The sequence below is a fragment of the Suricata suricatta genome, chromosome 15 (genome assembly GCF_006229205.1).
Source record: "Suricata suricatta isolate VVHF042 chromosome 15, meerkat_22Aug2017_6uvM2_HiC, whole genome shotgun sequence".
Taxonomy (NCBI): Eukaryota; Metazoa; Chordata; class Mammalia; order Carnivora; family Herpestidae; genus Suricata; species Suricata suricatta.
This window is the reverse complement of record NC_043714.1, coordinates 56,139,743-56,156,229: the sequence shown is the minus strand read 5'-3', so window position 1 is coordinate 56,156,229 and position 16,487 is coordinate 56,139,743.

The following is a 16,487-nucleotide window of genomic DNA, read 5'->3' as shown; positions in this document are numbered from 1 at the left end:
CAATCCATTTTGCAAGTGTAAGTGAACATTGAGATGTAAATACAGTGAAGATACAAAGAGCCATGTAGAGGTTAGTTTTCAAACTAAGTAAGTAAATACAAGGAAATGTGGAAACTCAGGTAGCAGAATGTAACTTTTTAAACACTGCATGGACTGAAGTGTCATCTATACTTTGACAAGCATTGGAAAAATTAAATTGTTCTCAAAAGCAAACATAGATCCAACAATCATGGTGTTTCCTTACTATACGTTCATGTTCTTCTCCCTGAAAATAGACTCTTTGGTGTCTCATTTCTCTAAAAACCAAAGCATTGCTATTGCAAAGGACATAAATTTCAATTGTTTCTGTATTGGGAAAAGATTTGAAACGTGTGGGTGAGAAAATCTTCAATAGCATTGATTTCCAGCCTCATCTCCAGAGTGAGTTTCTCTCCTTAAGTCTTTCCGTTCTCATCTGGACCCATGACTGAAGGAGAGTATAGATCCTTCTGAGCCATGAAACACAGGAGCATTTCCTTTTTCCTCCTGTTAAGTCCCTCAGGCCATGCCCCATAGGAACTCTGTCTTGGGCATTTCCACTCAGGTTGACAGAACTCTTTTCCATGCACTGGAGATGAGAAAAGGAGAAGAATTTCAACATCTGAGGGAAGCTGGGCAGCTGAGTAGAAGGACTGTCAGAGACACAGATTTGGTTTTTCTTATCAGTCATTCTCTACAATGGCAACCAATAATGATAGCTCACATTCTACTGAGCGCTTAGAAGGGCCAGGCACTTGGCCCCACATACGTTCTCCATGGCGTATTAAGAGAAGGAAGAAGTTGGGAGAACTCATATCTATAAAGTTCTTATTTGTGAGATTTGCTTCTCATCCATTTGCTCTCCCACTCTCACAGAGGCAGACTGGATAATCTTTAATATTTAAAGGAAATAGATAATACTATAATAGCACTGTCAAATACAGTAAGCTTCAATGTTATTTTTAAGATGTCCCGTTACTCAGGTTTGCAAGAACCCAGAATATGTAATCAGTTTGAAGAGAAGAGTTTTTCTACTATTCAAGGGATCAAGTCATATTAGCATACATTGTAACTCTACCTGATTAGAGATTAAAAATGGTTTTAAAAAATATTAATAAAAAAATTTGAGATTTCTTGTTCATTGTAGTTCTACATGTAGTACCTGACCTCTAAACTCTTCATGGAAATGTTACTTTCATTTTGGTTTTCCTCCTCTAGAGGAAAATAATTTTAACGGTTTTTGGTTTCTTTTTTTCCCAAAGATTCCCAAATGTAAATGTGAACTTTACCCATCATAAAGTGGTACACATAAAAAAAAGATGAAGTTTTTCTGACTCTTATGGGTGTATATATTCCTAACTCTATGTAATTTCTCTTGTGAAGCTGATTTATTGGTCTTAGGAAAATTGATTTCATAGAATCACAGACTGCCAAAACATTGTTTAGTTCATGTGTGCCTCTCAGAGAGATACCTGTCTAATATATCCTTAACAATTCACAGAGAATGAGACTCCACACCCTTTCTTAGAAATACAATTTATAAATCTCTAATCCAGAAGTTTTGTTAAGAGGCTTACCCAAAGAAAACACTTATAAAAATCCTAGTCTATTCTCCATTGGAGGTTTGGAGTGGAAATACATATTAAGGTTGCCTAGCTTTGCTCCTTACAAGTATTTGAATATTATGAAATGTCAACTAACAGCCTTCTCCAGGTGACCAGCAGTCTGTTTTGCTCATTCGACCATTTATGCTTAGCCTAGAAAACACTGATGCATTTTTGTCATAAAAAAACAGAATTTGAAAAGGAATCATATGTTATGAAATCATTACTTGGTGGTAGAAATCAGACTGTTGTTGAGTTTATAGGATTTACTTATTCAGCAAGCATGTATGGACTATTAATTACATACCGGGCACTTTTCAAGACCCAAGGTATAAAAAGCCATGATCGTTTTTCTTTTTTTAAATAAGATTTTTTTAAGTTTATTTATTTATTTTTGAGAGACAGAGAGAGAAAGCAGAGGAGGGGCAGAGAGAGAGGGAGACAGAATCCTAAACAGGTTCTGTGCTGTCAGCACAGAGCCTGATGTGGGGCTCAAACTCATAAAACTGTGAAATCATGACCTGAGCTGAAATCGAGAGTCAGATGGTTAACTGACTAAGCCAACCAAGCACCCCAAGCCATGACACTTACATAGCAAATGATTATGCTAGTATCTGATACATAGAGTTATAGAGGTTATATTATGTGCTATGAGAACATAAGGAGAGACTTCAGGAGAGTTAAAAATATTTTCACACAGTAAATGACATTTGAAATTGAGTGGTAGCACTCCACAAGAAGTAAGCCTCATGTGCAAAGAGTAATTCCACAGTATATTTAATGACAAGTAAATCAATTAGGCTGAAACAAAGGATGCATATATAGATGTTTGGGAGCCGGGACCAAAAGGTTATAAAGAAGCCTAGAGTTGAGGCTTCTATGCCTTGTAAAACATTCAGGCTTTATCTTGTTGTTTCAATAATGTATGGATTCATTCAAAAACATCGTTCAACAAACATTTGTTAAGTACCTACTATGTGCCTAGGAGTATGCTAAGCACTGTAGGCAAAGCAGTGAGCAAAGCAAAAATCTCTGTTGTCAAGCTTTTAGCTTTATGGGTGAAGACAGTAATAAATCAAGTAGACACTCAATATAATTTAACAATAAAAGTAGTAAAGTAATATATAGTGTGATTTTAGGCATTGTATGTGTTATAAAGTAAACTAAAATAACATAAGGAAGAAAAAAAGTGACGGGCAATGGTAATAGCATCCAGGGGAATTTCTCTAAGAAAGGTAACATTTAAAACAGGGAGTGATTTATCAGCTTGAAGGGAAGTGGTAAGTCTTGTTAAAGGATCGGAGTGAAGAGTGTCCAGGGCAGGGCCCTTCACTCTTAAGTGATAAGAGACATCATCAACATTAAAATAAGAGGAAGGATAAAGGATATGTCACTATCTCACATGTTCAGAAAGCCTTGAATGAATAAAAAAATATTTTCTTTATTAGGGAAAAATAAAGCTTTACATTACAGAATTAAAATCCTTTCAAATGGTTAACTCTAAATTCCTTTTTACACTATCATTACCTCTTATCTAGAATAAGACGTTGGGATACGGTATTTTCTTTAAAAAGACAAATTTAAATACTGAACATTCATCTGCACGTTTAGCTCTTAAAGTGTGTGTTGGGACCTGAAGTGTAAATATTAATTGAGAGTATGGGTGAATGTGGTCTATTTTGACTAGAGGAAAAACTAGGCTTTCACTGAAATTGTTAAGGGGACAACTGCAGGGAGAACTTAGCTTAAATAATGGCAACTCAGAGAAGGTTTCTGGGTTTCACGTTCTTTTGTTTTTCATATGAGAGAATGCTGCTCTTGGAAGTATTTGTTACTAAGGCTAGATGCTAAAATCCAGTGTTACTGGGAGATTGGGAAGGGCTTAAGGGTTATTTCTGACAGCAGCTTGAAGTTTGCTTCTCTGCTCCAAATTGGATTTAGCTTCAACTTACATTCATGTTCATGCACCTCTGAAGACATGACAAAGACACAGAAATTGACTAAAGGGACATTGGGGCCAAAAAGAGTTACCAAAGGCAGCATCTTTAATTTTCCTGGCTCACAGCAAATTTCAGTGCCAGAGAGTTTCACCTGCCATCTTCTCAGAACTTTCTTAGATAACGAGAACACTTCCTTTCTCTGTCCTGAGAGGTTCTTTGTTGTTTTATAATTCATGTGCAGGGGACAATATTTACCGTGTTAAATGTCCTCAAATTTGCACTGCATTCGATTTTATGACTAACCTTCTCTTCTGTCACCTGACATTTGCCAATGAATTTCTGTTCATAAGTAAAGCCTTAGACAAAGACTTGACAGATCCTCCGGCAGCAGCACCCTGTCCTAAATAAAACAAGTGATGGTTTCCCATATGTTTTATGAAGCGGCACACAAGCTGTTTAATTACAGTATGTCTTAAGGGAAGAATCTGATACTTAAGATTCAGGGAAGATGCCTTATTTTTCTACAGTAAAGCAATGCCCCAGGATCCCCATGGCCAACTCATACACAGCTTCCGGGTACCATCATAGGTAAAGGAACAAAAAGGAGGGGAATCTGGTGTGTTAGAAATCAATTCATAATGAGCCGGCAGGGCGGCGGCAGCCAGGGCCAGTCAACTCCTGCGTGTCCGTGGTTCATGTACACTTATTTTGAGTTCAGCCAAACTTTTTCCTCTCCTAGTCTCACTCCAAGGGCAAGCTCTAAATCTAGTCTTGGCACCTGAATTCCGTGTAATGCTGCAAGCGCTTTATCAATAGGATGTAGACAAATCCATATTTATGTTTTATGAGTTGGCTGAGTTTACAATGTCATACAAGAATTATAGCCACTGATAGTTTAAAATATTTGCTTTGGAAATACCAGAGTTGGAAGAACCCAGGTTGTCAGTGATGTGGGGCAGAAAGGCGTCCACTTTGCTGGTGGGTCCGCCAAAGAGCCTGCTCTGCACCCCACGTTTTCCTGCTCTTTCTACTTCCCAGGATCCTTCAGCCTGGAAAGGAGACCCCTGACTGTCAGGGACTGAAACTGGTGGTTGAAGATAGAACATACTGCACGAGCCACTTTGCTGCTCAGAGACTATTTTAGATTAGTCTTTAAGGAATTTTAATTAGATTGAAAAACTAGGAGAGAGTTGGATTTAGCCAGTGGGGCACAGAAGCCTCCCTCAAAGAGCTGTTAACCCCCTTGACAATAATAGGGAAGAGAGGAAATTGTGAACCACTCTTTTTTTTTTTTTTTTTTTTTTACACTTTCTGCTTAATTGTTCCATTCTGAGATCATTTAAAGATTTGTGATGGCTCCTCGGGTATTTAGCTTCCCCTCTCTCTTTAAAGTATATGTGTAAAAACCACACTATTTGTCCCTTTGTTTCGCAAATATGTACTTAGTATATAACATGCTATATACCAAGCTCTATGCTAGGTGTTGGGAATGTAAAGGAAACCCACATAGACACTGCCCCCATCCTTCTGTAGCTTACAAACATACGGTTAATTTTTTAATGTTAATTTATTTTTGAGAGAGAGAGAGCACGCGCCTGTGATTGGGGGAGGGGCAGAGAGAGAGGAAGACACAGAATTGAGTCAGGTTCCAGGCTCTGAGCTGTCAGCACAGAGCCCTATGAGGGGCTGGAATTCATGAACCTGATGATCATGTCCTGAGCCAAAGTCCGAAGCTTCACCAACTGAACCACCCATGGTGCTCCTCATATGGTTAATTATTTAACATGACCACTGAGCCACTCATCCAACTCTTGATTTTGGCTCAAGTTATAATCTCACAGTTTTGTGGGTTCAAGCCCCATGTTGGGCTCTGTGCAAACCCCGTGGAGCCTGCTTGGAACTCTCTCTTTCTCTCTCTCTCTCTACACCTTCCCTGCTTGCACTCTCCCTGCCTCTCTCAAAATAAATAAATAAACTTAAAAAGTTTTTCAAAATTTTAGAAAGTGACCCAGTACTCTCATCTTAAGACTGGAAGGGAGGGTGTTAGGGAAAATAAGGTATATGTTGTGGCCGCGGGGAGAACATGAAAAAAATCCTATATAATAATGGTGTATTTGAAAAATTATTACATAGGTAGTTGTGACAAATAGACTTAGGAAATAATATAATTAAAGACTATTAGTAAAACAAAGAGCTGTACAAAAAGTGAATCACTGTGAAACAAATGACCTTTATGTGGCCATGATGATGTAAACATGGATTAATGAATTAAAATATTGCTGTTAGTATAATGACAAGAATGGGGAGACAGATAAGGATCGGCGTCAGTGACCCAAGTTCTCATGTATCAAAACAGAATTTCAACATATCAAAATGTGTCAATCAAGATATGACAAATATGTTACTTAAAAATCTGGAGATAAATTCCAGAAAAGAACACCTAAAGAGTTAAATGTTTTATTGTGTCTTAAGAACAGGACTAAATAGAGAGAAGGCAGGGATGTTGCTTTCATTAATAAATCTTTGCGAACAAGTTGATTTTTTACACATGCTCATGTATTGCATTCGTTACAATTAATATTAAAATTAGTCAATCTTCCTATGCCTTCCTTCATATGCTTTTTTTTTTTGTTTAAGTACAAGTGAGTCTATAAACTTGTTGAGAAGAGATGTAGAATATAAATCATGAACCCTCTACAGAATATTTCAGGTGGCATTTGCCCTCTTCTATGCCTTGTGCTCTTTTTCAATTCAGTCGTTCATAATAAAACCAGAGCAAGGCTATAAGACTTCAATGGCCTTCTTATCTGTCAAGTGGTTGACAATTATAAATTACTGTTTTAGAAGGAGAAGTGACATGCAGAAGTTCATAAATATTAGATGTGCTATAACTAGGTGTGCGTTCTAATACTAGAAAGGAGACTTCAAGAAGGAAAATGGAGCAGTTGCTTTTTTTTCCAACTTTTCCAACAGAAATTGTAAATCACCATGTATTTTCAGTGGGAATATTTTTGGAATATAGGCAATATTTCCACGGCCCCTCTCTATAACTTTGGTGATAACTTTTGGTAATGACTAAATGGTCAACATTATAGAAAAAAATGTTTATGAACATAAGCAGATTTAAGAACTATCCTTCATTTTTCTATTTGACCAAACCCACAGGTTACTTCATTCCTCCAAAGTTGTTAAAATGATGCAAAGGGAAACAAATAAATGAATGAAAACCTGGGTAAAGAAAAAAAGAGATACCTAAGTACACATAGTCCATAAAGTCCCATGTATCATTTATTGAAAAAAAGTAACTTAAATAAAAGATGACACAGTTCAATTTCAGAAGTAAGGCATGTTGCTCAGACTTGGAAATCCCACAAATCTAAATTCAAATCCCAGGCCCACCTAGAGCAAATTACTTTAATTCACTTAGCCTTAGTTTCCATATCTGAAAAATGGGGAATAAAATACCATTACAGTTTTTAAATGATGCTTATAAATCAGATGATAACCAAACAGCAATTTATCTACAAATACTTGTTTTGTTTTCTTAATTAATGTTTTCTTATTAATGCCAAACTCCACTATTGCATGCCGTACAATTTTCAGTAAAAATAATAACTCCCTCTCCATGGGCATCCTATCTGTACTGTTTTACACGAAGGTCACTAATCCTCAGAAACTCTACAGGATTTTCACCTATTTGACCCGGAGAGAACATAGGCCACAGAGGAAAACAGAAGTTGCTCTGGGTCATACAGTAATGTACGGCAAAGGTGCAATCTGAATACAGATATGTTTGACTCCAAAACCCAGACACTTTACATTGTTGCATCATGTGACATCATGCTAAATCATGTATATCTATCAGGAGATGAGAAGTATTAAATAAGAGTAATGCATTCAAAACAGGGAAAGCTTCTTTCTTTAAATTTCATCTTTTTAAAGTAATCTCTATACCCAATGTGGAGCTCAAACTAATGACCCGGAGACCAAGAGTCACATGCTTTTCTTACTGACCCAGTCAGGCACCCCAAGAACAAGTTTCTAATGATTTTTAATATTAGTAATATTAAAACAACAATGCTTTCTCACAGGGGTAATTTTAAGTCTGTGTCCATTGAAATTAATTAAAGCAGCACCTGTCTACTTAAAAAAGAAAAAGCAAGTCCAATATACTGAGCTATATATGGGAATTACTTATTTGAGCATTAAGATAAAATTTAAAGTCTACTAAGGTGAGTTTTTAGCAATGTAATATATTACACAGGTATGCAGGACTTCTGACAGCAAAGTAATTTACATACATTATTTTAATAATCCTCATAATTTTTTCTGCTGAAAAGGTAAGTAGCAATCATTTCTCAGATTTTTTTCAGATAGTGAAACAAAAGCAAAGGGAAGGAAAATCTTTTATATCTAATTCTCAATAGATCTCAAATTTTATTTTTAACTTTGGAAGCATTTTCTATATTTAAGGATTGTAATAAAATATGTCTCTGTTTAAGTGGAAAAACAGTAATGACTACTTTAGAGGGATAGTCTGGGCTGTAACAAAGTCTATTTTTGTGTTCTTTCTGCAACTACAGAAAATATCTAGTGGTCCTGTGGCAACTATATCAATAAAAGTAACAACTCCTCTTACTGAATATGTCAGTTTTTGGCATTAACTGGTACATTTTCAATGGGTTTGAAATGGAGGTGATAGAACCACTGCATAAAAACCAATTCGCCATCAGATTTCTCATCCACCTCGCCTGTAAAATCCAATGCAAGAATATTTCTTTGGGATGTTTGTTTGTGATACTAGAACCGCAGACCCAAAATAAAACCTCAGATTATAAGGGGACAACAAAGTCAGCAGAGAACTACCACGGGTGTTATGTGAAAACTCATCATATGGTTTTTATGAGTTTCCAAACAATCTAGAAAGATGAAAACAAAATGGAAGCAAGGAAATCTGATATCCCTCATGAGTCAGTTTCTGTCTGCTTGGTTGTGCCAAGTTGTGCTTTATTGCATCTGTGATGAGCAAATGGCAACTTAAGAGCACTAATTGTTTGCAGAATTCTCCTATCAGTAGTTTATTTAACAATAAGATTTAAATTAGTTGCCTCTAAATAGTAGATGTTGTTACAGTTTTGATAGAGCGGTTGTCCTTTTGTTATTTTTGCTTGGGTGAGATACAGAAAATTTTAATTTTATGGGAGAAAAGATATCATTACTGGTACCTTACATCTAACAGGAAATAATAGAAAAAAATGAAATTTTCACAAAAGACAAATATGAAAATAATATCAATTTGGCTTCTCTATCCCATAAATACTTGATGACCACCTATTAGGTGCCAGGTACTTTGGATAAAATGATAGGCAAAGAAGGACAGAGACCCGATGCTCATTAGAGTTTAGAGAAGGAAACAGACACGCATCAAACAGTTATACAATAAATATAAAATTAGAAATGAGATAAAGGTTATAAAGGCGTGTTATGAGAGTATATAACAAGATTTGACAATTTAGGGAAGTCAGAGAATGCTTTCGCTGAAAAGAGCAATGACTGCATTGTAATCTGAAGGATGAGTAGGAATTCAGCAGACAATAGGAGGAAAAAGCCTTTTGAGCAAAGGAAAGGCTATGCACAAGGGCCCTTTGAATATTATCTTAATATACATGAAAGACTGAATGAAGTTCAGTGTGCCTGCAATAGAGGCAGAGAGGAAAGGTTATACTATATTATTTCATATAATTCATGTGGAAAGCTGTGGTGGAGAATTCTGTTTCCAGCCACAGTGGAGTATCAGGGACTAGATTTACCCTCCTGCCTTAAACAATAGCAACAACAATGAAAATATATAAAACAGTGATTTTTCAGACATTGGTCAATAGGCAATCTCTTCAGGAAGGGTACCAACATATATGAGTGCTCTGTGCCCTGGTTTACTGCCTAGAGGGATTTTCTAGGTTACAATACTGGGAGAGAGAACCAAAAGAGCCTGCAGGGTCTCTAAATTGAAAAGACAGATTTGAGCAATTGGGGAGTTCAGGGGACTGAAGAAAAAAGAGCCGCACAGGGGCATCTGGGTGGCTCAGTGGTTAAGTGGCCAACTCTTTAATTTAGGCTCAGGTCAGGTTGTGAGATTGTACCCCGCATTGAGCTCTGTGCTGGGCATGGAGCCTGCTTAAGAATCCCTCTCCCTCTGCTCTTCCCTGGCTCACTTTCGTGCCTGCAAGCAAGAAGGAAGGAAGGAAGGAAGGACGGATGGAAAGACGGAAGGAAGGAAGGAAGAAAAGTTAGGAAAAAAGAAAGGAAAGGAAAGGAAAGAAAAAGGAGCTGCACCGAGAAGTAATTTGAAAATCTACAGAAATCTGAAGAAACCACCACAGGCCAGAAAGAACCATCAGAAAGAACCAGGCTGAGCCATACTGAAAGGTTATACAAACCTAGGAATACCACTTAAAATAGCACAAAATATTGAAAAATCTATATACTAATCTAAAGGAATACATTCAGAGTCTTTATTCTGTGAACTACATGAAAACACTGATGAAAAAATGTTCAAAGATCTACATAAGTAGAGATATGTATATGTTTCGTGGTTTGGAAGACAGTATTGTTAAGATGGTAACTCAGTGATTTATTCAACACAATCATAGTCAAAATCCCAGAAAAAAATTTTATCTAGATATCAATAAGGTGATTTTTAAATTTATACAGAAAGAGAACAAGAATAACCCAGAAAAAAAAATCCTGAAAAAGAAGGAAAAACTGGAGAACTCATTCTCCTTGATATCAAGACTTATAAATCTTCAGTAAGACAGTGTGATTTTGGTGAAAGAATAGGCACAAAGGTCAGCAGAACAGAATAATGGGCCCAGAAAAGACCATAAAAGTATAGTTTAGCTGAACTTCTACAGAGGTTCAAAGGCGTTTTTTGTCTAGAAAGGATAGTATTTTTAACAAACAGTCCTAGAGTCATTGGGCATCCATTTGTAGAAAAGATAACTTCAACACCTGCTTCATACATTATACAAAAACGAACTCAAAATAATCATAAACCTAAATATAAAACATAAAACTGTACAATGTTTTAGGCAGGATACCAAGAGTATAATCTATAAAAGGAAGCATGACCCATTGGTCAAAGAAGAGATCAAAAGGGAAATTAGAAACTATTTTAGACTAAGTGAAATGAAAATCAAAACACAACATATTAAAGTTTTGGGGATGTGATACTTAAATAGAAATTTGCAGCAGTAAACATCTGTAATAGAAAAGAAGAAATGTTTCTAACCAATGACCTAAATTGTATCAGAAGTTCTAACCAGTGATATAAGACAGGTAGAAAAGAATTAAAATTGGCTTCATTTTCAGAAGACATTATGGTCTGTGCAGAAAAATCCTAAGTAATATAGCAAAAAACAAACCAAAAAAAAAAAAAAAAAGAGAAACAAAAGCTAATAGAACTAGCAAGTTAGTTTAGCAGCTTTGTAGAATACAAGGTGCTTAACCAGAATCAATTGTATTCCTATTATTCTTATAGTAAAACAGTTGCTAAAATAGCAATTAAATCAAATTTATCCCACTTGAAGTCATGTTTTACATGTATTATGTTTTATATATTTATTGTATGTCTGAGTTAGATTAAGTGATTTTATTTTATTTTAATTTTACATCCCTATGACTGACTTGTTTTATAACTGGAAGTTTGTAGATTAAGTGATTTTATTTAGACCTGGGTAAGAAAGACTTCTGCCTTAGACCCCTCTACAGTTGTATCTTTCCCCAACAGTGTGGAGCAAAGAAGGCATACCCTCCTAAGGCTCTTGTTTCCACCTCTAGAGCACACTCTGGCTACTCATGATGTCAGAACTCCCTGGCCCAAATGGTCACTCAGTGGGCCTCTCCCCTGGATCTGTCTTTCTAAGGGTGGACCACCCTCTGGTATGAATACTCCAAGGCCAATACGTTGGCCATGCTGGTTTTTGCTATTGGCTGTTCAGATATTGGACCTAGAGGTGGAGTATCTACACGCGTAGGCACAAAGCTCCTCATGGTGGGAAGAGAGAGACAGGAGCATCGACCAGGAGCCAAGTCAGCTCTTCATGTTGGGCCACAAGTCTCCAAGGCTTTTGAAAATTCTACATTCAAACCTGGCCTTCTGTATATTGAGAAGTATATATTTTTAAAAATTTAAAGCTTATATACCTATTTTGAGAGAGAGAGAGAGAGAGAGAGAGAGAGAGAGAGAGAGAGAAAGAGAGAGAGAATGGAGAGAATGAGAACAGCATGCAAGAGGGGCAGGGGCAGACAGAGTGGGAAAGAGCGAATTCCAAGCAGACTCTGCATTGTCAGCACAGATCCTGATGCAGGGCTCGATGTCAAGAACCCTGGATCATAACCTAAGCTGAAATCAAGAGCCAGATGCTCAACCAACTGAGCCACAAAGATGCCCTTGTTGAGAAGTATATTTATCATTTTATTTTAACCATTTCTTAACCTAAACCTTTTAAATATTTAGATGCATGTCAGGAGGACTGCCATTTGTTCCAGATTCTGCAAATATCAGAAGCAAACCTGTCTTTATACAATGAAAGTTTAATTGATAACTCTATTAAACGCTTTACTAAGAGTTCTTGGTGATCTCTCCTCTTCTGACATTTCTAGACTTTGAGATTTCTCACCTATATCATAATCTCAGATCAAGTCATTCATCACATCCTAGTTAAACAGTTCATTTCTCTTTGTTTCCTTGTGTCAACAACTATTATTTTGCTAAGTCGTCTTCTTTAATTGTGGATTATGTTACAGTTGTTGATACAGCACACATTTACTTATTTCTCTGTATATAGTGTTCCATTTTGTTTCTCAACAGATGTCATTCTTCATAGGAGAATTGTGCTGTTTTCTCATTTCTCAACCTGCCTCAACCATCAGGTTCTCTATGATTGAAAGAATGAAAAACAGTTCCAGATTTTAAAATAAGTTCAGGCAGATCAGATCACATTCTCTAAACTCTTTATACCTGTTGCACTGATGAATCGTCTGGCTTCTAACAAATCAATTATAATTTATTTTGTTTATTAAAAATGACTTAACCGGGAGTAAAAAACATTTTAACACGCTGAATCCAAGATAACCTGTTCAGTCACATATTATAGGTGTTAACTTCTCAGAAAAGCAATTACTAATAGCTCCTCAGGGGTTCATTTCAAATGTCACTCTTTTCTTTGCTCTTCTTCTGTCTTCTAAGTGATACTTTTGCTTAACTTTGGCTTTCTTAGGCATTGACAGCCCAAGAAAACCATCCTAATTAAAAAGTTTGGATTTTGAGGTGAAATATCCTATCTCTTGTATTTCACTGAACCTCTTTAACTGAAAAATGGAAAAATTTTGAGATGACGTGTCTTATTTCTTTGTTTTTAATATTTGCTTTAATTTGTGTCTGTATATACCACAGTTATGATCGTAAATAACCGGGCTTTATAGGTTTATGTTAATGTCTACATCAAGAAAGCAGACGTTACCCTCATCTCATTTTATCTTTTTAAATTCCTTTACCACATAGGGTTCGTGTGAAGGGTAGAGCTGTCAAAACCAAATCCTTCTGACTATCCCTACGAGCCACACCTTGAATGCAACACAGGGCTTCTTGAGTGATGTAAATTTGCCATTTAGGATCAATTACTTCTTCATTTATGTTTCCTTTGAGACTATAGGTTGCGTGTAAAAAAATACATTTAAGAAATGTTAATAATCATCCACAAATTTTCTGCACCAGGTTGCAGAAAGAACCCTGTGTAACTTAGATATCATCATCATCATCATCACCATTATCATCATTAGCGTACTATAGTTGGGTTATGAATTATTTGTAAAAGAAACCTGTTTCAAAGAACAAGAATCAGATGATGATCCATAAAGTAGGGAGGAGTAGGAAGAAAGAATAAATCAACCTGGAGACTGTAGGATCTATAGTCTGTAAAATATTCAGCCTCCAGACAGCTTTTTGGAAATGAGCGTCCATCCAGTTTTCAGTATTTGAAAGCCAGAAGATTGTGTTTTTAACCATGAAAATCTGGATTGTTCCACCTGGTGAGGGTATATTTTTACTTAAACAGGCAAGCATTTATTTTCAGGAGAGAAAGTGATATATTGTTGCTTCACGCTTCCATATGTGCACTTCTGTGCCCAGGCACAATCCAGTTGACTGGAAAAGGAGAATGTGACCAACACTCCTACCCCACTATTCCTCCACTGGCAGAGCTCAAGGCCTTTTGCCAAGGCTCTGGCAGTTATAAGACTATTTCCTGGCAGCCATTGGCTTTGAGAGGCCATATGACTCTGCTTCTGTCCGTCTGGATTTTGTTCTGAATTTCTTAAGGGCTTGCTTCTGAGCAGCATCCCAGCGGCAGCAGGAGCCCTGGGATTCAGCGAAGCCATGTTAGCCAGGAACTTTGGATCCCTGAGCTGTCCCAGGCTTCTGCCAGCCGCTTGCTTCAGGGCTTCAAAGAAGGGCTCGGCTGGAGTACCCAGAATGCTTTGCAGTGGCTGCCACAGCCCCTCTTTTGAAGCACCATGGTAGCCAACAGAGAGGATTCTGTGTTACGTACAGTATGACCCTGGAGGTGCCAGCCAGCTGCTGTGACTCAGCTAAAAACAGGGAACTCGCTGTAAGAGAGAGGGCGTAAAGGGGAGAGATTACTGAGGGGGAGGGAAGAGAGGAAAAGCAGCAGGAGTTTAAGATGCCCAGAGTTTGTCAAAGGGCTCCAAACACATTTCTGAAAGAGTTCTCTTGATGGGCCAAAGGAAGCCCATCATCATGAGCCTAAAATCTGCTTGGGCTGCTTGGGCTAATGCTGAATGGCCTTCATATCTAATGAAAACAAGCAGCAGAAGGATTAGAGAAAACCGGAAAATAAATTCTCTTTCCTCTTACTTACTCCCAAGTGCCCTGAGGAAATGTGTACTAATTGGCCTTCCAGATTTCACTGGTGATCAAACACACTGATGTGAAGACACAGGATTATTTAGTATATGAATTTTTTTTTTTTTTGCTTTTTTGCTTTCTGCTTTTTCCTGTAGTGTCTTTATGACAGGAGAGGCTATTGTCTGAAAACACGTGGAACTGATAATCTCAGAAGTAACTCTGGATCCAAATTGTCAAGAAAGTAACACAATATGGGGGAAATTTTTTATGAAATGCTCTGTTATGCCATTTTCCTTGGCTCTGGATATCTTTTTAAGGAGAAAATTGATGCTCAGCTAAAAGTGGATCTTAAACAAGTATTCTTCATCTCACTTTGTGAAGCGTTTCCTATGGTCTGTTGCTCAGTTCAAGTATAGGAATTTATAGGTAAATAGAAACTAAGATACAAAGTGCCCCATGGCTAAAACAAACAAACAAACAAACCAAAAACAAACAAAGAAACAAAAAACCCCAAGTTGGTCTTGAGAAGACCAGGTATCACAGGAAGAGAGTAAGAAGATTTGATTAAATCAGCACTTCAAAGCACAGAGCAAGATACCCTGTCCTTTACATCTCAGGCAGAGACAGTGTCTCTCAGATGATGCAATGATCGGTCTGGTTAGACAGAGAAGAAAATCAAGTCCATGTCTTTTATCTACCAGACTTTAAGTAGTGACTGAGAAAGAAGCTTGAGGTTAAGATTACTAGAATGATCAAGTTTGCTCATGACAGGCAAGAAGGCAAGCACAACCCATCAGCTTGGGCCTGGGTGTGTCCAATCCTGGCAGAGTTTCTAAGGTGATAAAACCTTGAGCAAGTGGTGACAGCAATCCTCTGGGAAGAAACTCAGTCTCCAGAATTTCCCCAGTGATTTTTTCTGGTTACTTCAGCTGTCACAAAACATGTTAAATTGATCAGCAAAGGAGAAGTTGCTCAGCCTCAGGGGCTCATACCAGGTCTGAGGCTTGGATTTGCTACTTTATTTTTTTGTTTTGCCTACCAATGGCTGCTGGGTAAATAAGCAGACAGGTTTATTAAGGAAGAGTCCTTTTCCTCTCAGATCCCATTCACATATAGGTTTACTCAAACTGGATTCTCAGTAAAAACTTAATGGGATTTCTCAGACACATTAGATTAGTTTTTATTGTGGAGTATATATCCTTGATAAGGGGCTTAGGCAAAGGAAAGGAGAAGTCCATTGTTTTCTTCCTCACAGGGGCTCTCTTTTGAAAGGCTATTTGCATATAAGAAGGAACTAGTGGCTCTTTAAAAGGCATTCTGGTGAGTACCTAAAACAAACTGAAATTAAGAGAAGACAAGTTAGAGGTAAAGGAAGAAGCCTCGGGTTCTGATTAATCTTACAAGATTATGAATAACTTCCATGGAAAATGAAAAGAAAAATGAAAAGTATGATCAGAATACCAGAAGATGGTATGAGGGAGGAGCATAAACAGGAGAATTAAGAATTCCTCCACTTACAAGAGTAAAAGAAAGCATCAGATGATATCTTGTCCTTGAAATACAAAAGCCAAGAGAAGAAACAAAAGTGGGAATGAAAGGCTTGATGATCTGGCTAAAAAACTGGATTGGTTGTAACCCCAGGTAAGAAGAGGAGGATCAATGGGCTGGGTTTCAATTCTTATTCACAGGGTGTATGTGACTCATTCATACCAAGTCCCATTTGACCCCACTGTAGTCTTTGCCTAATTCTGGATATTTGGTGTGTAGTTTCCTAGGCAACAGCCTGCCACTCCTAGTAATTCACTTGGAAATTTTAGGACCCTGTACTGAGCTAAATGGGCGTGCCCCCCAGGGCTGTCCTCCCACAACCTGTGAATATGACCAAAGTTCTTTGCAGATATAATGGTGAAGGATATTGAGATGAAGTCATTCTGGGTTAGGATGGGCCCTAAATCCAATGACAAGTGTCTCTATGAAAGGAGAAAAGAGGAGGAAGGCCAT